General features: G+C 41.8%; 2 long non-coding RNA genes across 3 annotated transcripts in view; one reads left to right on the top strand and one right to left on the bottom strand.

Annotated features, from left to right (window-relative positions):
* Nucleotides 1-230: 230 nt before the first annotated feature.
* LOC133257221 (uncharacterized) lies at nucleotides 231-12228 on the top strand. The gene is made up of 3 exons (XR_009739456.1): nucleotides 231-399; nucleotides 1689-1793; nucleotides 2611-12228. It is a non-coding gene; the product is annotated as an uncharacterized LOC133257221 (long non-coding RNA).
* Nucleotides 12229-18187: 5959 nt separating this feature from the next.
* Nucleotides 18188-23927, bottom strand: part of LOC133257220 (uncharacterized) — a 42083-nt gene continuing 36343 nt past the window's right edge. For both annotated transcript variants that reach the window (XR_009739454.1, XR_009739453.1), the window contains one exon: nucleotides 18188-18861. This is a non-coding gene — a long non-coding RNA (uncharacterized LOC133257220). The remainder of the gene's footprint in view (nucleotides 18862-23927) is intronic.

Below are 23927 nucleotides of genomic sequence, written 5' to 3'. Positions count from 1 at the left end.
GATAAAACTGTAGTCCCAGAGATGAAATTCTCAAGGAGGGAGATACTTATAGGCAAGAAAAGAAGACCATGCAGATTTCCGGGCCTGAATGGGGTACGTATTTGGCAATATATTTGCCATATTCCAGTGAAGAGTTGTCAATTCCTCTGGGCCACGGTGTTTGCTTTCTGACATACCAGGCCAAGATAAAAATCTATAAAAATCTGAAAAGAAATGTTTGTTGTGCAAAAAAGAAAAATGAAACCAGCTATAGCTACTCATCTAGAAATAATCTAAGGGAAGTAAAAGCTCCCGGTTTAGTTTTGAAACTGGGTTTTATTTTCCAGTGGACTGGAATGCACAAAGAATCCTGGCTTGCAGGAATCTCCCACGGGCCTCCCCAGGATCCTTTGTGAAAATGTAAGTTATACTCATTCTCACTCAGAGTGAGAGCGTTGTGTATTGTCTGGAAACAATTAGAGGTATTTTTCCATCTTGATCTGACAACCTCAGACACATAGGCGATTGGGGGGTGGGGTGGGGAATGGCGGTGGTTTGAAGTCCAAGTTCTACTATTAACTATTTCAACAGTTAAAGTATTAAAACTAATTAAGTTGCATGTGCTTGGAGCCTGAAAGGGTGGCCGCTGATGGAACAGGGAGCCTCAGAAAGGTTTAAAAGTCACCAGGAAGAAAAATCCTGGAGCTCTGGAAAATATTTTGTCACTGATAATGATTTTCCAAGAACTTTCAGGAAAATAGTGTGACAATAAAAGGCCATTCAGGGGAACACATGAACTTACATCTGAGGCTGCCTGGGGACCTGAGTGACTGCAGGTGAGCCTGGCATAGCCTGGTTTAAGGTATGACAGCAGAGCAGTGCCCCCTGACCAGGCTGGACAGGGGGATGCCAGAGAAGGAGGCTGCAGAGTGATAGGTCTTTTTGTCTGGATGTGCCAGTCTCCTTGAGACTGTATTTGGATTATTAGAAAGAGAAACCATGCTGGTTTACCTGTTGGTTTGTTTTGAAAGAAGGCTGAAGTAGAAAGAGTTCAGGGAGGGGTCAGGGCAGTTGGAGAAGGGGCTGGGGGATGGGGCCAGTGTGGATAAGAGGTCCATTAGAACCTGGGGCTGCCTCAGCCAGCCAGTTTTGTGAAACACCTTTTAAACCCTATTTTAAAACTGAAGCTAGAGGCAAATGTTCCCACCTTCCCCCTGTTTGTCAGCAAAGTCCAAATTGCCAAGCGCTGTGGAGGACAATTGTGTCAACAGCACAAGGCTTTGCATCTGCCAAATGGTAATCAGCAAAGAGGCCTCACATTTGTGTAGAGATCTCACACTCTGCAGCGTGTTTTCACAGCTCTGGTTTAGTGGATCCTTATGGCAAACTCGAAGGGACGCAGGAGGGTGTCGCCATTTCAAAGATGGGAACCTGGGGGCTGGGAGAGGGGAGGACCTCGTACAGTACTGCAGAGCTAGCAAGTGGTGGGGTGAGCGTTCACACATGGTACTCCAGTTGCACTTGGTTCCCCACCATCCCCACGCCAGGTGTGTCTGCCGGGCTGCCTCCAGCCCAGAGCTGGGGATACGCAGTGAGCTCAGGGAGGCGGGGGCAGGCGGAGGTGGAACAGTATCCTGTTAGCACACAGCCGTCTATTTATTTTCCTACATTTCCTCCCCTTCCCTTTCCTCCTCTGCATGTGTCTGCAGCCTCCAGGTGGAACAGAGCAAGAAGGACATGCCTTCAGCCCTGGGGCAGAAGCAGAATATACAAGTGATGATGTGAGATGCCTGGGATCCTGAGGCTAGTCCTGGGTAAGGCAGCATGTTTCAACTGGGCTTCAGAATTACCTTTCTAAAGTATAAAATTCAATAGAAAATCTCTGCAGATCCATAAGAAGGCATCTCATTGTCTCCACTGAGACAATGACTTAAGACAATCACTTAAGACCTTAAGAATCCTTGAGAATATACCCTCTTCTTTAAAAATACCAGCTTCTTGTTTTCAAGGATAGAATGAATATTTTTCTTGTGCAATAAGAAGCAAAGTAGCAATAAAGAGTCAACCTAGTAATGACATTGATTCTATGCCGAAGAAAGCTAGTCAGTCTTTTCTTAGATGATGGATTTATATCTAGTCACAGAATCTCTTAAGTTTGACTAGAGGTGAACCTTGAAATTCATAATATTTGTGCCTGTGATTTGGGGTCAGGTTGATAATAGACCCAGGTCTCTGTTATCCACAATTCTGGAACTGGCAACACTGCCCATGTTGGCCCCATGGATATCTGGATGATGGTAAGCAGAGCAGGCTTCTGAGAAGAGAAATGCAGGAGCGCCCAAGACCAGGTTCTGAAGCTGAAGTGAGGGAATTCCCTGGCCGTCCAGTGGTTAGGATTCTGCGCTTTCACTGCAGCAGGCACAGGTTCGATCTCTGGTTGGGGAACTAAGATCCCTCAAGTCGCATGGCATGCCCAAAAGAGAAAAGAAACTATTGAAGCTCAAGTGATTAGCACATTTTTTGTTCCTGATCCTTGATTCTGCACATTTTTATGCTCATTTTATGTAGAACTGAATTAATGTTTCTAACACATTTTCTCATTTCCTTGACAAATATGGGATTGGCCCACAGAAAAGAAAGCAGAGTTCGGAGATTGACAACAAAACCAGCGTAAAACCCACAAGACACAGGCATGGGAACCACAGATATTCATCATTCCTGAGCCATTTGTCTAGTGGCAAGTAGACAAAGGCTTTGAAGTCAACACCACTCTGCTACCCTTTGTAAAATTTGAACTTCCAAAGGAGTCAGTCAAATTAGATTTGGCACACACTTCTTGGGAAAATAGGAAATGTTTAATATTACTGAAAAATTATTTTTATCTAAATGACAATAAATCTGTCAGACTCTCTTGTTTTTTCATTGTGAAAAATAGATAACATGAAATGTACCAGCATAACCGTTCTTAAGTATACAGCTCAGTTGTTGCTGTTGTTCAGTCACTCAGTCATGTCCATGTCTTTGCAACCCCAAGGACTGCAGCATACCAGGCTTCCTTGTCCTTCACCATCTCCTGGAACTTGCTCAAACTCATGTCCATTGAGGTGGTGATGCCTTTCAAGTATATTCATATTATTTTGCAACAAGTGTCAGAACTCTTTCCTTTTGCACAAATGAAACTCTTATGGCCCACAACTCCTCATCTTCCCCTCTCCCCAGCTTCTGGTAACCACCATTCTACTTTCTATTTCTATGTATTGGACTACTCTCAGTGTCTCACGCAAGCAGAATCACACTATGTTTGTCTTTGGGGACTAATATTTCACTTAGCAGAGTGTCCTCAAGGTTCATCCATGCTATGGCATGGAACAGGATTGCCTTCCTATTTTGTGTGTGGGTGCTCAGTTGTGTCCGACTCTCTTGATACCCCATGGACTGTAGCCTGCCAGGCTCCTCTGTCCATAGGATTTTCCAGGCAAAAATATTGGAGTGAGTTGCCATTTCCTTTTCCAGGGTATCTTCCCGACCCAGGGATCGAATCTGAGTCTCCTGAATTGGTAGGCGGATTCTTTACCACTGAGCCATCGTGTATATAAACCACATTTTGTTTATCCATTTATCCCCTGATGGACACTCGGGTTGCTTCCACCTCTTGGCTGTTGTGGATAGTGGTGCTATGAACGCGGGTGTGCAAGTGTCTCTTTGAGACTCTACTTTTGTTGTTTTTTAAAGAGGTAATTCTTCTCCTAGTCAGAAAACATAACTATCAAAAATAACTAAAATGAGCCTCTTTTTATTTGTTTTATTTAACTTTTATTTAATATATTTACAGAGATCTAAGTTTTCTATAGAATAAATGCTTTTGTGCAGGTGCCCAATAGGTGGGTTGTGGATATCCCAGGACTGCCAATCTTAATCTCCGTCTCTGAACAAGGATCTCATTCTTAGCCATGACTGACTTGTCTTTTTTTTTCCTGTGCAGAAGTTTTAAGCATGACCACTTCATTCTTTCCTTTCCACGTGCCTCCGCTTCCACCCTATGACCTTCTTTTCCCTAAACAGAGAGAAGTCCTGACCTGTCCAGGGCCCACCCCCATCCTTACCTGGAGGGGACCACCCCCCACCTCACCTCATTGGTTATCATTATTATGTCACCCAGATCAATCACTGGGCACTCGCACTGTTGTAACTGTCGCTTTGATCATTCGTTACACTTTGTTAGTCCTCATCAGATCCAGGCCCCTCTAATCGGAAACAGCGGCCTTCCAAAAGCCAGGCAACCGGGTGACCAGGGGCAATTACCACATTGTTTGGTTTTTAAATTAGTCCCTTCTTGGTGCTCTGATCACCATCAGGAGGCTGGTGATTCAGAAAACCAGGGGGTGCCCATTGCTCGTGCCGCCCCAGCTGGCCTGGATTCCCAAGTCCTGCTGGCGGTTCCAAGTTAAGGGTGACCCCAGTGAGCTGAAAAACAGTCCGTGACCCAGAGGCACAGCCCCCTCATGAAAGGGAGTCCTTGCCGGGTATACTCACCCATGGGCATTTACACAGAAGACAGTCCCCACGGTAATGTACTTCCTCTGTCAGGAGCTAGGGGACCCTACCAGGGGAACCGAGACCCACAGCAGCAGAGCTCAGGGCCCAGCAGAATTCCGTTCTCTTTTTGCCTCCACCCAGGAAGCTGCCTGACTTGGCAGTGAGGTGGATGGAGGCAGGTACCTCTTGGGTTTCCATATAACTGAGTAGGAGCTCCAGCCTCCAACTCAAATGCCTGGGGCTGACCCTACAGAAAGGTGTGAGGAGGGTCATTTGGCAAGAAATTAAAGGTCAACCTATGTATATTTTAGTGCATCATTTTCCTTAATGCCAATTAAGTTTAATTCCCCAAACTTCAGGCACTTATGTACTACTTTCATGATTTATTGCCATGCACAAGATTTTAAAAATAAAATCTTTTTATTTTAAATAATTATTTCAAAGGAACTATTTTATACTTTGAATGGAAAGCAAGTATTTCTTGTCTTCCTTTCAGCAATGACCTTTTAAAATGTCATTTATTCCCCCTCCTGCTCTCTCTATGGGATATCAGCCCCACCGGTTAGCCCACAGGTGAATACTCTTCTTCCCCTTGCTGATCCCAGTATAGCGTCTGTCATGATTATGGTGGGACAGCTTGGTGGCCTTTGAATAGTACAGATTGGGTGTGGTGGATTACTATTGTTAGTGGGAAACTGTAGTGTATTCCTGGCAAAGATTTCTCATAGGTAGGTGTAGTAATGCCTTGTCTTGGAGAAATGACTCTGATGGCTCACTGACAGGCTGTGTGGAATAATAGGGGTCTTTGGAGTCAGGGCATTTCCTTAGCTCTCCTTGGCTCATCTTGGACCATATCTTTCTTGTGCCTGATGGACACTCAGCAGAGCTAATGTCCATCCTGCTCATCCTCTCTCTACAGACTGTGCCCACTCTCTCCTGGGACATTCATCAGCTCTCATATTTTATTAGCCAGAAGAGTGGCATTCTTCTATAACAAAGCTTTTACTCCCAAGGTGTCCACTTGAGGACCTTCACAGTGTGTCCCCACCACATCTCTTAGATTTCACATGGTGCAAATGTGGTCAAAATTGGAGAATTCTTAAGCTACTGTTGATGAATCCTTGGGTGGAGGGACTTAAATTCCTTAACAGCAAATTTTATAGGAAGCACATAAGAAGAAATGCATACAGCTCCTGCTTTCCCTCCTCCATCTCAAAATCTTCAGTTATCAGGAGGGACACAGCTCAAGCATGCCCTTTGATTTAAGGTAAAAAGGAGATATTTTGTTTTTCAGTAAGGCAGAATATATCTTAATGTAGTAATTGAATTTAGTTCTATTTAGTCTAGTTTGATGGGGGTAGAGATCTAGAGTGGGGAGGGAAGAATTGACATTGTTTAATACTAAACAGATGGATAGAAAACAAAAAGTTTAGGAGATAAGAAAGTCAGAAGGTTACCAGCTGCTGTTGGGATAGAGTAAAACGGAATTTATTTGAAAGGTTAGGCTTGTGTCTGTTAACACATGTCTCTCTTTCTACTACACTTTAGATTTACAAATTATTCAGAGGGAGAACCATAATGTTGGCTAAATCTTGAGTGGATTGCTGTGTTCAAAAAAGGCATCTTTGTGTTTCATGTGAGCTGTAGCTTATCATGGAAGATGCTTCTGCTCTGAATGGTGGAGAATTTGGAGTAGTAATTTGTTAGCACGTTATCTTCATGAAATAGGTGTTTTTCCCTTCTATTCTCAAATTTGGATGTCTGAATGCAGACATAGAGAATGGACTAATGGACAAGGGTGGGGACGGGAAGGAGAGGGTGAGAAGAATGGAGAGAGTAGCATGGAAGCATATACACTACCACATGTAAAATAGGTAGCCAATGGAAATTTGCTCTATGATTCAGGGGACTCAAACGGGGGCTCTGTAACCACAGAGGGGTGGGAAAGGATGGGAGGTGGGAGGGAGGTTACGAGGGAGGGGACATATGTATACCTATAACTAATACATGTTGATGCATGGCAGAAGTCAAACCAATATTGTAATTATCCTTCAATTAAAAATAACTACATTTAAAAAATTGGATGTCTGAAGATCATTAAATAATTATAGGAAGAGGAGTAAACTCCTCAACATATGCATTAATTTTCATGCCATAAGACAAGAAATTCTACTTCTAAGAGAGCTCATTAGGCAAGGGCCACACCCTTATACTCTGGAAAGGTATAAATTCACCACTGAAAGTGGAGGGAATTACTCCATTCAAAGTTTCCTAATAGAAGCCTCTGGGCATCACGTACTCTTGCATTGTGTCTTATCTCTAATATAGAGTCAAGTCAAAATGACCACAGGTGCTGAGAGATGACGCAAGCCTGACAGGAGGGGCTTGGCATCTGAGGCTTCACAGAGTCTGGGACATTGACTTCCTCAGGGATGTTGGTCAAAACTTAACACATGGATTCAGTCTCCAAGTTTCTGGTGGAGACTCAGTTGCTTAACTATTTAGCAGGCGTTCTTTAAAAAGCAGTGAACTAGTTATTGCTTGAAAAGCAGATTGAAGATATACTAGCTACTATTAAGATGAACTTGAGCAAGGCTACTTTTATACACACCTTCTGTAAAAGCCATTAGATAATTCTTTGGGTCAAGAGGACAATGCATTAGGATAAATAAGTAGGAAATAAGAGAAGTCCTTGAACAGAAAGTGGAACTCTTGACAGGAACTCCACGTGTGGTAGGATGGATTGGTTCTAGGGTTACATGGGATTGCCAAAGGAAAAGAGATTTGTGGCGAAGGCTGTATGATGGGGAAGGATGGGCAGGCTATTGATGAGAAACTGGCTAAATAACTGAAGATCTAGAAACTTAAATATAAAACCAAACATGATATTTCCTTAAAGCATTAGCTTTTTCTGTCTTGGAAGCAAGACATATTCAATGAACAATTATTAATATTTGTTGGGTGTCTGCTATACATTTATTACTATGTTAGGATTTGTGAGAAAAACTAAAGGGTAAGAGCTAGAGTTCCAGACCTCAAGGAGTTTGTAACTCATTAGTGGAGTCAAGGGTTAGATAGAGTAGGAGACTCTAAGAAGGAAAACAATCAAGCAGTGTAATGAAGGGCAAATGCTAAGTTTTGTAGGAAAGGTCCACCGGTGAGGGCCAGGGTTCTTATTAATAGAGACTTTGGGATAATTGCCAAAGGCTTTACAGGGAGGTGCTGTTTGATCTAGGTCTTGAAGTGTTTTATTGCTCACAAATTTTAGATGGGAAACCCACTTCAAGCTACTTCCATTTCAGATCAGTGTTGTTATTCTCACTCTTTCTTTGCAGATTCTTCTACTATTTCCCCCTTACATGTTGGTATCTTTCAAGTTTTGTATTTGGCCAAAATGCTTTTCTACTCAGAAAACCAAACACAATATAATGAGTTGAAAACTTGAATAAGAACAGGAAATGAATAGGTAACACACAAAAATATGAGTCTAGTATAGGGTACAAAAAAGATTATGAGACTTGTGAGAAATGAAGAGCTTATATAATCTTATATAAGCATGCATTCATGTGAAGTCACTTCAGTCAGGTCTGACATTTTGTGACCCCATGGACTGTAGCCTGCCAGGCTCCTCTCTGTCCATGGGATTCTCCAGGCAAGAGTACTAGAGTGGGTTGCAATGCCCTCCTCCAGGGGATTTTCCTGACCCAGGGATTGAACCCACGTCTCTTATGTATCCCTCACTGGCAGGTGGGTTCTTTACCACTAGCACCCCAAGGGTATTCTTAAGGCTTGGAGAATCCCCATGGACAGAGAAGCCTGGTGGGTTATAGTACGTGGGGTTGCAAAGAGCCGGACAGGGACTAAACCACAACTATATATGTTGTTTTTGCTCAATAAATTACTTCTATTAGTGGGAATTTGGTTTGCCAGTGGGTGGGCTATGAGCCATCTACTGACTTCTAAACTTTGCTAAACCTGAGCTCTTTTCCTGAGTTTCAGTTTTATTGTTCTGAGTATCTTATGGTCACTCACATGGAAGTCCCTGTGCATGGAATATCTTAAACCAAGGGTTGACCCCTTTGGACCAAACCCAACCCATACTCCCACCCTGTTCCACTGAAACACAGCCACACTCCTTTATGTATTATCTATGGCTGCCTTGGTGCTACAGAGGTAGAGTTGAACAGTAGTGACAGAGAGCCTAAAATATTTACTATCTGACCATTTTTAGAAAAAGTTTCCCAAACTTTACTTTAAACCAACATGCTCCCAAATGAACTCATCCTTTTCTCCCCCAAACCCACCATCCATTTACTCTGGAGTCCCTCTCATTCCTTCCTCTACCTCACTTCCCTCATTTAAGATGCCCCGAGACCTTACATTGCTCATACTTCTCCTCCCTCAACATTTCTCCCACCACAGCCCTGACCCAGCCCTTCCTAGTCTCACCCATCTTAGATCAGGCATTTCTACCTCAACACCTGTTATATTTTTGTAAAAACAAATCTGGTCATGTTACTTCCTACCTAGAATGACACCCATTTCCTCCTGAATGAAACATTTCTTCCCAGTAAGACAATGATGCAATACCCTTGCCCACTCACATCCCTTCCTACGTATTTTATATCCTGTCTTCCATTCTCTCACTTGTTCTCCTAAGTCTATCTTGCTAATGTCTTAATATTTATCATTGATTTGCAGGAATTATCCTCTGCTTCATGCCTCTAAGAGATGTACATACTGTTCTCCTTGTAACTCTTGGTTTCAAACCTAAGAAACTTAATTGTCAAAATTCAACCTGAGCATCACTGCTTTTGTAGCACTGTCCCACCCATGATCTTTCCTCCCTTTGCTCTGCACCCCCGGCCCACCAGAGTTAGGATCCTTTCTTCTGATTCTGTAGTGTATTTTGTATAACTTGTTAGAGCACATATCAAATTACATTTATTTCTAGTTATATTTTGTTCTCTCCCTCTCTACTTTAGGTGTGAACTCCCTGAGGAATCCTATGTTATATATTTATATCCCTAGTAGCTATAATAAAGCTTGCCAAAGATTAGATGCTCCACGAATGTTCAGTGAATTCCTGAAGCTTATTATAAGTCATCAAGTCTTTAATAAACAAGGTCTAATCCCTTGTTGAAACACAGGACATTTGCTGGAGGACTACCAACTTTGGACATAAATTGTAAATACAGGTTTATGATTGATTAAATGACGTGTTAACTCAGATGCAGGGAGGCTGTGTTGAAATGCAAATCATGCCATGTTGTTTTCACCCTTAAAATCTTTCCATGAAAAAAACCCAAAACAAAAACCTTCCATGGCTTCCCACTAAGAATAAAACTCAATCTTTGATTTGGCAGTCCAGCCTCTTACCACCTCTCTCTTGATTCACTGCCTTCTGGGAACACTGACCTTTCTTCTCCAGTTCCTCAAATGCATCACCCTTTTCTGCCTTGGGGTTTTGCACATTCTTTCCATCTTCTGGAAAGACTCCCTTACTCTTCCCCGACCCAATCCTGTTCACTCTGCCTTTCACAGTCCTGAAGTCACGTCCTCTGAGGGGCTTCTCCGATCTAGTTTCTGTCCATAATGCCTAGTCTTTTCCATTAAAGCATTGCCATTTATAATAGTGTGCCTGTTTCTTGGGCGGTGTGCTTAATATCTGTCACCATTCCATGTAGATGGAAAGCTCAAAAGGCAGAAGTCACACTGGTTTTATTCACTACTGGTATTGCCTGACACAAATGGGGTGCCCCATAAGGGTTTTCTAAATAAACAATAATTGAAAAAGGGTATATTCTGGTAATTTTTGAATAGAGAGGTGATTATATCTATCAGCAGTATGTAGGATAGACTGGAGTGAGGAGTCACAGGAGTAGGGAGAAGCATTAGGAAGCCCTTGTGTCTATGCGAGGCAATGCATTTCTGAACAACTGTGGTGAAATACAGATAGGAAGAGGCAAAATTACCACTGTTTTCAGATTCCATTCCACCAGAAAAACTCAGAGAAAAACCTCTAAGAATGAATAAGAAAGGTAAAAAGGTTGGCCACTTTCAAAAATATGTGTACTAAAATCATAGCTTTCTTACACACCAATAACAACTAGTTTTAAAAGATGTAATGGAAGATAGCAAGCAAAATTTTTTTAATTACCAATAAACTAAATAATAAATATGGGGATGACTTATTGTGAAATTACATAGAAAACTTCAATAAATCTTCAAATTACCAAATTCTTTAATGAGAAACCTCAACCTTATTAAAGGTGAATTACACCTATAACTATAAATGTAAGGCAACTATAACAATAACAACAATTCTTTTCAAAGTACTTACGGGAGTTTTATAAAATTTGATAAAGGTGACTTTGAAGTTCATCAGAATGAATAAATGAGAATAGCAAAAACACAAAGAACAACAATTTTAAGCTATAATAATTAAAACAGTATAGAATGCAAAAATAGCCAAAGAAACTATTGAACCAAGCGGAAAATCCAAAAATATATCTAACTACTTATAAAAGCTGTTAAGGTGAGAACCAAGATACTTTAAATCATTGAGACAAGAATAAATTATTCAGTAAATGATTTTGATACACTGTAAAAGCAGTAGGAAAATTGAAACCTCTACCCATACCAAAAATCATTTTTAAAAATATTTAAATAATATGGTATATCACATATGCTATATAGTATATGTATTTATTGAGCCATTAAGATATTATGAGAAAACATCCATGTAATCTTTTGGGGGAAAGTATCTTTCATAACAACATTAAAGGCAGAACTTTTACAGGAAAAGACTAATACATTTAAGTACATAAACATTAAAAATTTCTTTGTTAGAAGACAATATTAAGTTTAACATTTTAAATGGTCAAGTTTCTCAAAAATGGATAATAGAAAGAGGCAGCTACTATATACACACAAACAAAAAAAGAAATACAGATGCCTTACAGCATAGGAAAAAGTTTAATTTCCCTAGTCATTAAAGAAATGCAAATGATATCAATAACAAGGTGTAATTTTCACCCAGCTACCTGACAAAATTAACATTAAATGATAAATTACCATCCATTAATATCCATACTACTGGGGGTGAAGTAAATTGCCAAAACTTCCTTAGAACATGTCAAAAGTCTTTTAAAAACATATATAGAAAGCATAAGCTTTTTGAATCATAAATTCCCATTTCTAGAATACTTTTCTCCCCAAATTAAAACTATACTCAGAAAGAGAGATCAGATTTGTGGTTACTGGAAGTGAGGGGTGGGGGAAGGGAGAACTGGATGACAGCAGTCAAAGGGTACAAACTTCCAGTTATAGGATAAGTAAGTCCTAGGGCTTGCCTGGTGGTTCAGACCGTAAAGAATCTGCCAGCAATGCAAGAGACCTGGGTTTGATCCCTTGGTTGGGAAGATCCCCTGGAGAAGAGAATGGCTACCCACTGCAGTAGTCTTGCCTGGAGAATCCCATGGACAGAAGACCCTGGTGGGCTCAAAGAGTCTGACACGACTGAGTGACTGAGCATGTTATATATGAAAGCTGTTAAGAAAGTAAATCCTAAGAGTCCTCATTGCAAGGAAAACTTTATGTCTTTAATTTTGTATCTGTATGAAATGATGGATGTTCATGAAATTTATTGTGATAATCACTTCATTATGCTGTACACCTTAAACTTGGTGCTATATGTCAATTATATCTCAATAAAACTGGAAAACATTTTAAACGATATCCAAAGACTTCATAAATAAATTATTTTAAACCATTTATATTCACATTATTGGGAGGTGTGGATACAACTAGGATTGTATCAGCGTTAGACGGGGTGGCAACTGGTTCCACTGACTACTGCCTGTCTGTCTGCATTCCCACCATCCCCCCAGCAAAGAAGGCTGTACATACAGACACACTTTCCCGCAGTCATTTTCTTCCACATACTCGTGCATAAATTCTTTCTTCCCCCTTGCAGTCTCAGCTTGTCTCTAACAAGTACACACTAGATTTTCTTCTTTTAATATTCCTTTGCTTTCCTACATCCTCCCAGACTAAACCATCAACTGTCTTTTCAAAAAGCTACACACACAAATATTTGAATGCAAATGTTTATAGAAGCGTTATTCATAAATTCCTCCAAATGGAAACAACCCGCATGTTCACAAATGGGTAAATGAGTACTACAAATACATCGGTGCATGTGTGTCCATAACATGGAATTGTATGTGGGGATATGAAAGAATTGGTATGTGGAGCAACATGGATGAATCTGGAAAGTATTATGCTGAATGAAAGAAGTCAGATTCAAAGGGTTGAATACTGTATGATTCCACCTATATGACATTACAAAAAGGCAAAAATAAGAAACTGCAAAACAAGTTAGTTGGTTCTGGGGCTGGGGAGAGGGGATTGACTACACAGGAACATAAAGAAAATTCGAAGGGTGATTTAAATACTCTATATCTCTATCGGTACATGTATATGTTTTTCAAAATTCAGTAACCTATATATCAAGAAAGGATGCATTTTACTGTATGGCAGTTAACCTGAATAAACTGAAAACTTCTGGCAGATTGGTTTTCATTTTTCTACAAACACCCCCCCCCCCACAATACATACACACATACACACACTCACAGAAAGCAAGAGAAGACACAAGAGAAGGGGAGAAGAAAAGAGACTACTAAGATGGAAAAGGAAGGGAGAATGTTTTGTTCAGATTCTTTGGTAAAGCAATATAATTCCTAGTTGACCATAAGAGAAATATGGTGTTTAACTGCCTAAAATTGTCAACTACGTGTCAAGAACATATTATCAGAATAAAAGATCTCTCATAAAATTTGAGAGGGTCCCTAAAATAAGAGTAAATAAAGTATATTCAAAATAAAAATTATATCATTATAAAATAAAACAAAACATCAATGCCTCTTTCCACTACGACAACCCTATTCTGAATTCCTTCCAGACCAGAAGGCTTGTGCTTTGCTGTATAGCTGTCTTAGGATAAAGACTGGTATACTCAGACCTCCCCCCTTGCCAGTCATAACCTGAAAGCCAAGGAGTCAGCAGTGGGTAACTGTTTCCAGCACCACCGTCTTCAGAGAACCAGCCATTATCCAGTTCAGGTCATGGTCAATGAAATAGAGGGAGTGACTTGTGTTTTTGCCATCTAGAGAGTGTGAGTAAAATTAATACACAGGATTACACTGGAAATCTACATTTGGCATGAGATTTATTTTCCAGCAGAATGGGGAGCCCACTTGCAAAATATTTGGGCCAGGTAGTATGTGTGTGTCCAAAGACAGCGTGGAAAATCCTGGCCTTGAGGCGAATAATGGTAATGTAGCTCACAGAAGGAGGCTGGCTAAATTATGGGAAAAGTGACTTCTGGAAGGCCAAGTCTAACTGTGTAAAATCCATCCCTGCTCAATCCCATCTCCCCCTGCCCCCCACTCCGGGAAACCCCAAGCCTATCTTTTGAACACTCACATTAGTGTTCTGGCTTCTTGCCCGAGAACTTGAAAATGAAAGGATAAAAAGTGAGCTTGATGCTCTCTGCTAGGCATAAGTAAGTCCCCTTTCTTCTTCAACACAGGCCTGGATCTCCACTGGGGATTACAGAGTAAGAATCCAGTATTTTTAGTAGAATGATTTGAAGGCAGCATCATATGAATTTAGTGGGAGCCAAAGAATAGGGGCCCCCTATGGTCCCTGGGGTCTGTTTCCCAGACTTTGGCCATGCTGTTTTCACATATGGGAAAATCAGGTGGAGTTTTCTTTCCAGTCTTAACATCCTCTGGTTAAACCATATGCTTGCCTTTCTCAGCCACTTCTGTTCAAATATGTTTTCCTAATGAGGCATTATATTCCTATAAAATCAAGCTGTTTTCCTTCCAAAAGAATATTTTGTTTAAAAAAACCCCCAAAACCCTATTAGTGTGTGGACAATAACATTACATTATTTTAAGAAATAGTCTGTGATGATACTGCTAAATACTGGCAATAATAAATTGCCAACTACAGTTGTATCGCCAGCTACAATTTATTTGTGTTCCCCAAACAGATCTTTGGAACACGTTTTCCCACAGAATTGACTACATGTGATAGGTTTCCAGGCTAGCCCTTACAATTGTGCCTAATTAAATGAAAAAAAAAAAAAGTTTGTAATACTGTTGTGATAGTCAAAGAAAAATAAAACCAAAAGCTTTGGAAATTATTAAGATAAAATGCCAGTGCAAGAGAACAAAGTCCAAAAAGATTACAGAAAAAAACCCAATAAGTAAACACATGAAAACGAACAAAAATCATAGTTACAGAGAACAGATCGATGGTTATCAGAGAGAAGGGGGTTGGGCAAAATGGGTGAAGGGGATTAAGAAGTACCAACGTTCAGTTATAAACTAAGTAAGTCCCAGAGATGTGATGTATGGCCGTGGGTGATACAGTGAATAATACTGCATTCACTTTGTAAGGTGACAGACGGTAGCTAAGTTTGCTGTGGGGACCGCTTCAGAATGTGTACACATGTTGAATCGCTATGCTGTACATCTGAAACTAAACTATTGATTGTCAATCATCCCTCTGTTAAAACATAACAAAAAACCGAAAAGTCATTTATCTCAAATATGGGTAAATCAAGAAAAAGTGAGTAAACTGGAGAAAAGCTTTTGCCTTGAGTTATAGGAAGATTTTGAGGGGGATTTCCAGGCACTTTGAGGGCTCGAAAAATTTACGTTTTTTCTTATTAGATTACATTCCTATCAAGATGAACAGCTTTTATTATCCTTGGTGTTGCAGTTTGCTAATATTAGGCTTCATTTGGGGTGTGAAGTTGATAGGAAGAAAAAACTGAAGAGCAGTGCTTTTCCTGAGGCAGGAGGAAACAGTGGATGTTCTGCAGTCTCCTTTCACTGTGGGAGAAACAATGTCCCTTTCCACCCTCCCTACACATTTCCCTCTGGTGGCCCATTTTTCATCTATGGAGAGACCTTCACATATATCTCATGACTCCCATTAAGTTGTCCCACATATTAAATAAGTGATATTTGTCCAACACGTACAATCACTTCCCTGAGATTTCCTTCCCAATCCCACTCACCTCCAGAAAACAAAAAGAAGCCCTCCTTTTAATAAGAGCACCCCCCACCTCTCTAGTCCCCTGCGCCAAGAGTACTAAGGGTCCTTCACCCCGGAGCCCACATGTGACCAGCCCTCACACCCTCTCAGATGCCCCTACCCACTGCTTCTCAGCTTTGTTCCCTCTGTCTCACTCCCAGCATGGCAGCAAGAATTCAGTTATTACAATAACTGCTCTCCCCGCCAGCCAACTTCCTGTTGCAGTCCGTTTTCCAGACAGCCAACGAAGCGATCATTGCTCTGTTCAAAATCCTTCAGGGCTGCTCAAAGGGAGATTGCATGCCTCAGAATAAGTGCAGGGGTGGAGGCAGGTGCTTGCAAGAGAGTGCTGGATAAAATGCAAGCTCCTGGGCCCTGCCCTGGGCCCAGCAATCTGAATTTTTGAAGGAAGGGAATCTGATAAGACCTAGAAGTTTGCATTATAAGGAAGTTGAGGTGGATAAAGAAAATGTGGTACGTATATATAATGAAGTACTACTCAGTCATAAAAAGAAATGAAATTGTGCCATTTGTAGAGATGTGGATGGACCTAGAGTTATACAGAGTGAAGTAAGTCAAAAAGAGAAAAACAAATATTAATGCATATATACAGAATCTAGAAAAATGGTATAGATAATCTTATTTGTAAAGTAGAAATAGAGACATAGAAGTAGAGAACAAAGTGTGCAGATAACAAGTGGGGAGTGGGGGGTGAGATGAATTGGGAGGCTGGGATATACACTACTAATACTACATATAAAATAGATAACTAATGAGACCCTATTATAGCACCGGGAACTTAGTGCTCTGTGGAGACCTAAAAGAGAAGCAAATCTAAAAATGAGGGGATATATGTATACTTACAGCTGACTGACTTTGTTGCACAGCAGAAACTAACACAACATTGTAAAGCAGCTAGACCCCAACAAAAATTAATAAAAAAACAAGTAAGTTGGGGTAATTTTTCCAGTGCACTTCGGCTTGAAAATCGTGGATTTAGGAGGAGACATCCATTGCTTGGAACAGAGTGAAAGGTCATCTGTGCTCTTCGGTTGGTCCACTTGGAAGCCTCATCTCATCTCAGGCACTCCTCTGTCTCCTCCACAGAGCGCCATCTCCCAGACTCCTTTGCAAGAATCTCTGCCTGCCTAGAATGCCCCCTCTGGTCCCCATTTCCTTGGTGAGCATGATTCACCTTTCAGTTTCCAGCAGGAGCTGGGAAACTGCAGTAGAAGAAAAGTAATAATTTGTCCCAAGGTTTCTGAGGGTGCTCATGGGTACATTTCTTAGGGTACATTTCAGTAGCCATTTTCTATGTCTCCTTTGGTTACCATTAAAGGTATCCCCAGAAATCCTCCCCCAATCCTCATTTAAGAATAGAACCAACTATTCCATTAAAAATAGGACATAAAAATAAGCTCATGCTTGCCCCAAATGACACTTATACCAGGCCCATGTCTGAACCACACAGAAACAGGCTTTTTTTTTTTTTTTCATGGCTGTATAAAATGAAAGGCTCTCAAAAAGCAAGAATAATCATTATTATTTGTTCTAAAATCCAAATGTATATTTTCCATCCTTTTTATTTACAATATAAAGTGCTTTTCTCAGTAAATCAACAAATATGAGTATTCATGTCACCAAGTGCTGATGATTAAAAATAATTACTTTAATGGTAGCTGGCCCGATGCCAAACACGATCAGGTTTTGCATTTCAAGCATGATCATGGATAATTTACATCTCCTTTTGCACCAGTACCCCACTATTCTTAATGGATTCTATTTTAGTTTTTATGAATTAGTAGAAATTTAGTGCCTAATATTATAGTCCACCATTTGCTTTTAGAATCCACAGAACTATCTTTTTTTTTTTTTTTTTTTTTAAGTAGGATGGTTCAACATCATATAATTCTTCAAGTTACTTATTTAAAATGTTTAGGTTTCTGCTTTCTGTGAATTCTGAATGGAGGCACAGGAATGGGGTAAAATAGGAGGGGAAAAACAGAACCAGGTCTCATGCCTCCGGTGGCCTCTTCCTTACTCAGGAGAATCTTTGTGGCCATGTTGGCAGGCAGTGTCCTTTACAAAGCACAGGACCCCTCCAAAGGGCCTGTCCCAGCCTGAGGGCCTGGAGTCTTCACCACACAGGAGGCTGCCGCTCAGTGTGAGAAGATGGGGCTGTCTTGCTCCCTTTCTTTTTCTTACTCCTTTGAGCTTTCATAAGTAATGAAAACATGTCACAAGAGGGTTACAAAGAACTGTAGCAAGTTTTTAAATGTTGGTATGCATCTCAGTTTGTGTCCTGTCTGACTGTTTGCTACCTATTGGACTATAGCCCACCAGGCTTCTCTGTCCATGGGATTTCCCAGGCAAGAATACTGGAGTGGGTTGCCATGCCCTTCTCCAGGGGATTTCCTGACCCCGGGATCCAACCTGTATCTCCTGCACTGGCAGGCGGATTCTTTACCACTGTACCACCTGAGAAGCCTGTTTTAAATGTTTACACTGAACAAATTAACACTTTCACCAAAAATGTAATGTAACTGTATTATTCAGAAGATGATTATAGGATTTATTAACAAGAACTGTATTAATATGTGGTATCCTAAAGGCAGTGTGGCCCAGTAATAGGAATACAGTTTAAATCTGTATAATGCTTTTCAATCCTATCTATTTATCTCTGTGACACTATATGGACAAATGACAGCATCGAGTCATTTGAATTTAATGTCAAAAGTAAAGATTTGATGTCCCAAGTGAATGCAAGTTCTGTCAAACGGCCCTTTGGTTTCCCCACTAGATAGATTTGTAAATATGTGTCAAGTAAATGCACTTTAAAATGTATTCACTGCTGGTAAGATCAGGGGAGAGAGAGATGCATGCCCCAGAATTTGGTTCAAAAGATAAGCAGATAAGCAGAGAAGACTCAGAAATGTTACCAGGTCAAGAGGAGTCTCTACTGGTGCTGGGGAGAGGAAGCAGAAGGGTTAAATGAGCAAAGATTCTCCAGGTATACAAGCCGGGGGCAACCTATCATAAACACTGAGCATAACTTGAGTCATGCTAGCCAATGGCAAGCGAGGAGAGGACAGGGCTTTATTTGCTTATTCTTATATATGTGTTACCTGAACCAGTGCCTTTTGACAGTGGGGAAATGAACAGTAGGTTGGATAGTGACTTCGTTTGTAATATCTCCTTTGACCATCCTTAGGAAGACTCATGATGATGCTAAAGGAAAAAACATTGGTACCATTTTGCAGGACAACTTGATTCCAATTCAAACTGTTCAGTTCAGTTCAGTCGCTCAGTTGTGTCTGACTCTTTGTGACCCCATGGACTGCAGCATGCCAGGCTTCCCTGTCCATCACCAACTCCCAGAGCCTACCCAAACTCATGTTCATTGAGTGGGTGATGCCATCCAATGATCTCATCCTCTGTTGTCCCCTTTTCCTCCCATTTTCAATCTTGCCCAGCATCAGGGTCTTTTCAAATGAATCAGTTCTTTGCATCAGGGGGCCAAAGTATTGGAGTTTCAGCTTCAGCATCAGTCCTTCCAATGAATACTCAAGATTGATCTCCTTTAGAATGGACTGGTTGGATCTCCTTGCTGTCCAAGGGACTCTCAAGAGTCTTCTTCAACAAAATAGTTTAAAAGCATCAGCTCTTTGGCACTCAGCTTTCTTTATAGTCCAACTCTCACATCCATACATGACCACTGGAAAAACCATAGCTTTGACTAGACGGACCTTTGGTAGCAAAGTAATGTCTCTGCTTTTTAACATGCAATCTAGGTTGGTCATAATTTTTCTTCCAAGGAGTAATTCAGTTCAGTTCAGTTCAGTTCAGGCGCTCAGTCGTGTCTGACTCTTTGGGACCCCATGAACCGCAGCACGCCAGGCCTCCCTGTCCATCACCAACTCCCGGAGTTCACTCAGACTCATGTCCATCGAGTCAGTGATGCCATCCAGGCATCTCATCCTCTGTCGTCCCCTTCTCCTCATGCCTCCAATCCCTCCCAGCAACAGAGTCTTTTCCAATGAGTCAACTCTTCACATGAGGTGGCCAAAGTACTGGAATTTCAGCTTTAGCATCATTCCTTCCAAAGAACACCCAGGACTGATCTCCTTTAGAATGGACTGGTTGGATCCCCTTGCAGTCCAAGGGACTCGCAAGAGTCTTCTCCAACACCACAGTTCAAAAGCATCAATTCTTCAGCGCTCAGCTTTCTTTATAGTCCAACTCTCACATCCATACATGACTACTGGAAAAACCATAGCCTTGACTAGATGGACCTTTGTTGGCAAAGTAATGTCTCTGCTTTTGAATATGCTATCTAGGTTGGTCATAAATTTCCTTCCAAGGAGTAAGCGTCTTTTAATTTCATGGCTGCAATCACCATCTGCAGTAATTTTGGAGCCCCCCAAAATAAATCTGACACTGTTTCTACTGTTTCCCCATCTATTTCCCATGACGTGATGGGACCAGATGCCATGATCTTAGTTTTCTGAATGTTGAGCTTTAAGCCAACTTTTTCACTCTCCTCTTTCACTTTCATCAAGAGGCTTTTGAGTTCCTCTTCACTTTCTGCCATAAGGGTGGTGTCATCTGCATATCTGAGGTTATTGATATTTCTCCCGGCAATCTTGATTCCAGCTTGTGCTTCTTCCAGTCCAGCGTTTCTCATGATGTACTCTGCATATAAGTTAAAAAAGCAGGGTGACAATATACAGCCTTGACGGATGCCCTTTCCTATTTGGAACCAGTCTGTTGTTCCATGTCCAGTTCTAACTGTTGCTTCCTGACCTGCATTCAGGTTTCTCAAGAGGCAGGTCAGGTGGTCTGGTATTCCCATGTCTTTCAGAATTTTCCACAGTTTATTGTGATCCACATAGTCAAAGGCTTTGGCATAGTCAATAAAGCAGAAGTAGATGTTTTTCTGGAACTCTCTTGATTTTTTGATGATCCAGCAGATGTTGGCAATTTGATCTCTGGTTCCTCTTCCTTTTCTAAATCCAGCTTGAACATGTGGAAGTTCATGGTTCACATACTGTTGAAGCCTGGCTTGGAGAATTTTGAACATTACTTTGCTAGTGTGTGAGATGAGGGCAATTGTGCAGTAGTTTGAGCATTCTTTGGCATTGCTTTTCTTTGGGACTGGAATGAAAACTGACCTTTTCCAGTCCTGTGACCACTGCTGAGTTTTCCAAATTTGCTGGCATATTGAGTGCAGCACTTTCACAGTATCATCTTTCAGGATTTGAAATAGCTCCACTGGAATTCCATCACCACTACTAGCTTTGTTCGTAGTGATGCTTCCTAAGGCCCACTTGACATTTATTTTATAATAGTAGGAAGAAATGACCAAAGATATTCCATCTGCTTTGGGAAGATAAACTAATGCATGCCAGTTTACTAAGTTGGACAGTAGGGAAAGAAGCCTTTTACCACAGTCAAATCAGATCAGATCAGATCAGTCGCTCAGTCGTGTTCGACTCTTTGCGACCCCATGAACCGCAGCACGCCAGGCCTCCCTGTCCATCACCAACTCCCGGAGTGCACTCAGACTCATGTCCATCGAGTCAGTGATGCCATCCAGCCATCTCATCCTCTGTCGTCCCCTTCTCCTCTTGCCCCCAATCCCTCCCAGCATCAGAGTCTTTTCCAATGAGTCAACTCTTCGCATGAGGTGGCCTGGGAAGTACTGGAGTTTCAGCTTTAGCGTCATTCCTTCCAAAGAAATCCCAGGGCTGATCTCCTTCAGTATGAACTGGTTGTATCTCCTTGCAGTCCAAGGGACTCTCAAGAGTCTTCTCCAACACCACAGTTCAAAAGCATCAATTCTCTGGTGCTCAGCCTTCTTCACAGTCCAACTCTCACATCCATACATTACCACTCCTTTTCCTATTTGGAGTGGTAATGGAAAAACCATAGCCTTGACTAGACAGACTTTGTTAGCAAAGTAATGTCTCTGCTTTTGAATATGCTATCTAGGTTGGTCATAACTTTCCTTCCAAGGAGTAAGCGTCTTTTAATTTCATGGCTGCAGTCACCATCTGTAGTGATTTTGGAGCCCAGTAATTACCCATAAAAGGGCTTCCCAGTTGGCTCAGTGGGTAAAGAATTTGTTGCAATAAGGGAGACACAGGAGACGTGGGTTTGATCCCTGGGTTGGGAAGATCCTCTGGAGAAGGAAATGGCAACCCATTCCAGTATTCTTTCCTGGAGAACCCCATGGACAGAGGAGCCTGGTGGGCTGCAGTCCACAGGGTAGTAAAAAGTCAGACATGACTGAAGCAACTGAGCACACACCCCAAAACAGAAAAAGTTGCCCTGTCTCTGAGGATCAGTGGCTTCTCCCACTTTGTGTGGCCTAGAATGAATCTCTTGGTATGAAACTGGCCTTGGACAGTGACACTCCTTGTCCCCCAGCCTAGCCAAGTTGCAGGGCTGGTGGCCTCTCTGCAGTGGACAGTCAAATATGTAGGAAAGAGCCCTTACATTCATGCCAGTCAAGGTGAGATAGGTGTAGAGACCCAAGCCAAAGCCAGCTACCTGTACCTTCTACCAAGGAATCTGTACCATCTATATAAACCTCTCTGTGTATGCTCAATCATGTCCAACTCTGTGCGACCCCATGGACTGTAGCCCTCCTGGCTCCTTTGTCCATGGGATTCTCTAGGCAAGAATACTGGAGTGGGTTGCCACTTCCTTCTTGAGGGGATCTTCCTGACCCAGGGATAAATCCCACATCTTCACCTGAGAAGCCCACAAAAACTTCCCTGGTCTCTAGAAAACCAAGAACACACATACACACACACACACACACACACACAGAAAAGAAAGAGAGATGTGTGTGAGTGGGGGGAGAGAGAGAGGCTACAATTACAGTATTATTTAGTCGAGTTTCCTGTGGATTTTCAAATTACCTCAGATCAAAACAGCAGGATGCATAGCTCACTTGTAAGAATGTTCTAAGAAATATATCTTATGCAAAAATAGCACTTAATTTTTATTTATTTACATTTCATTCAATAAACATTTATTTACCCTCTACAATGCAATGGGCATCATGCTAGGTGTTAGAGATGCAATTGATCCATAAAACAATCTTTACTCTCAAAGAGATGGCAACAGTGGGGAAATGATTCAGATGTAAAAACAGACTAAAACAGGACAGGGTGGAAGCTGTTACATGCCCAGTTCTGTGCAGGGCAGGAAGGGGAGGGCTAAGGGAGTGAGGGTGGGGCTGGGCAGGGAGGGAGTGATCAGCAGAGGCAATACTCATAACCTTTGTCTGGGAAGACCTCACAGTCCTTTTGAGAGAAGGACTTAATTCATTGATGAGCAAAGAAGCATTAGATAAGTACATCCTGTGCCCCTAGAGTGAAACAGGAATTGTAGTGGTTCAGGCTGTGAGCAGAACGGGCCACGCTGAGAAGAAAGACTCAGCCAAAACCACTGCCTCTCTCTCAGCAGAGAGCCCTGCACTTTTTCTTCATGATGATAACAAGAGTTGAGATAAATTGAGTGGCCTAGCACTTTAAATTTATTATCCCATTTAATCCCTACAATCAAAACTGAAGGTAGCACAATGATTACTGCCATTTTAGGAAAGGCTAGTGAGGTTTGCAGATGTGTTAACAGCTGGAAGTGATGGTGCTGGGATTGGAACAGGAACAATCAGACATTACAACCCACGAGCCCCTTTTCTCTAGTCCCATGTGATTGTAAGCCCACATCCCTGGTGGTTTTCCAGCTATTCCCTGTAGTTGTGAAATAGAGTTCCTTGGACTGCAAGGAGATACAACCAGTCCATCCTAAAGGAGATCAGTCCTGGGTGTTCATTGGAAGGACTGATGCTGAAGCTGAAACTCCAGTACTTCCCAGGCCACCTCATGCGAAGAGTTGACTCATTGGAAAAGACCCTGATGCTGGGAGGGATTAGGGGCAAGAGGAGAAGGGGATGACAGAGGATGAGATGGCTGGATGGCATCACTGACTCGATGGATGTGAGTTTGAGTGAACTCCGGGAGTTGGTGATGGACAGGGAGGCCTGGCGTGCTGCAATTCATGGGGTTACAGAGTCGGACATGACTGAGTGACTGAACTGAACTGAACCTGGCTCGGTGGCTCAGGGATGAGGATGCAGAGAGTGACCATTCCTCTTGCGCATGCGCGAGGGTGGGTCAGTGGAGGTTCCTGAGCTTGCGGCACGATCTGATGGCGCATGGACAATAATTCTACTCTCCAGCCTCCTCCCTTGCTGTGTGTGTGTGTGTGTGTGTGTGTGTGTG

The sequence above is a fragment of the Bos javanicus genome, chromosome 11, assembly GCF_032452875.1.
Source record: "Bos javanicus breed banteng chromosome 11, ARS-OSU_banteng_1.0, whole genome shotgun sequence".
NCBI classification, from domain to species: domain Eukaryota; kingdom Metazoa; phylum Chordata; class Mammalia; order Artiodactyla; family Bovidae; genus Bos; species Bos javanicus.
The sequence above is the reverse complement of the archived record's forward strand: the minus strand, read 5'-3'. Positions and strand labels throughout refer to the sequence as shown.